This window comes from Octopus sinensis, linkage group LG18, assembly GCF_006345805.1.
Source record: "Octopus sinensis linkage group LG18, ASM634580v1, whole genome shotgun sequence".
Lineage (NCBI taxonomy): Eukaryota > Metazoa > Mollusca > Cephalopoda > Octopoda > Octopodidae > Octopus > Octopus sinensis.
In genome coordinates, this window is record NC_043014.1 from 54,562,678 (window position 1) to 54,563,921 (window position 1,244).

The 1,244-nt window shown below is 35.9% G+C and overlaps 1 protein-coding gene across 2 annotated transcripts in view; it reads left to right on the forward strand.

The window, feature by feature from the left end:
* The first annotated feature begins 401 nt into the window (after positions 1-401).
* LOC115221811 overlaps positions 402-1,244 on the forward strand; it is an 85,984-nt gene continuing 85,141 nt past the window's right edge. For both annotated transcript variants that reach the window (XM_029792044.2, XM_036511087.1), the window contains exon 1: positions 402-1,051. The gene's annotated coding sequence lies outside the window, so the exon portion shown is untranslated. The remainder of the gene's footprint in view (positions 1,052-1,244) is intronic.

Genomic DNA, 1,244 nt, shown 5'->3' on the forward strand with positions numbered 1-1,244 from the left:
ATTTTTTGTTTTCTAATCGGGAAATAAAATGAAAACTTTAAAACGATAATTTCCAGGCACTAAAAATCGATCCGTGCTCGGTTTTACTGCAAATTTGATATTTGAATTTTACGAATCTAATAAAGGTTTGAGTTTAAACTTAGAATTTATTAAAATAAAGGTCTTTAAAGGAATGGTTTACAAATTTAAATTCTGATCAATTTTTTTACACGAAGTTGATTTGGTAAATATGAAAAATCAATGTTTCTAAAAAATACAGATTATCCGATGCATAATCCATTATTTAGTAAATGTGTCAGCGCTTAACCGACATCAACATTCCCAAAAAGCATTGGAATTTCCTGAAAACAATGTATGGCCGCTAGAAATTCCTCGATCAGAGAAAGATCGAAACAAAATATCGACTTCGAAATGGGAAAAATTTTACGGGAAAATGTTTTAAGCAAGGATTGCCTCCCTTGGTAGAAATAGTTTTCTTTTTTCTTTTATTTGTTTCTTTAACAATCTGAAAATCGTTTGGAGAGAGGAAAATGGAACGAAGCTAGAGTTTGAATTTATTTATTATTCTTTCTCTTACACTCGTCGTGTTTTCTGCAATAAGGAAATGTTACCTTAACGGCAGCTAGTCGATTTGCTTCAGTTTTGATTTTCGGGATCATTTTTATAGATGGAACGTGTTTTGCGCTGTCACCGCTTCTAATAATGGCGAGGTGAGAGCTGCTTGTTGATGTTGTTTTAGAAGAGATTAAACTCCATGCCGAGATAGAGAAATTATATTCAATACTGGAGAAAATACGGACTCTCCTTTTTCGGAAGTCGATCATTTTACACTGCAGCACGTATCTTAATCACCAAATTGAGGCACCGAGGCTGCGTTCAACCCGAAAACACACGCTTTCTTGATATTATATATTTATATTTTTTATTACTTTCTCATGAAAAACTGTGGCTGAAAAAAGCTCCGCTGCTTTACAACGGGTTTTCTCCTCCTGCTGTTACGACGACGAGGGAGGGTAGCCGTTACCGAAACCCTCATTTTCTGCTTTCCCTGGTGAGTTTTACAAAACCTTCCACAACTTCAAAAAAAAAAACCCTCATTAATTGCTTTCTTATTAACTTACCTCCCCCTCCTCCCAAACCAATTAACACCGTGAGGGGGGAGGCGGGGGAAGCACCTTGCTTCACTCGATTTCCTCATAATTCGCGACTCCTGTTCCCCTTTTTATTTCTTTGTAATTTCTAAC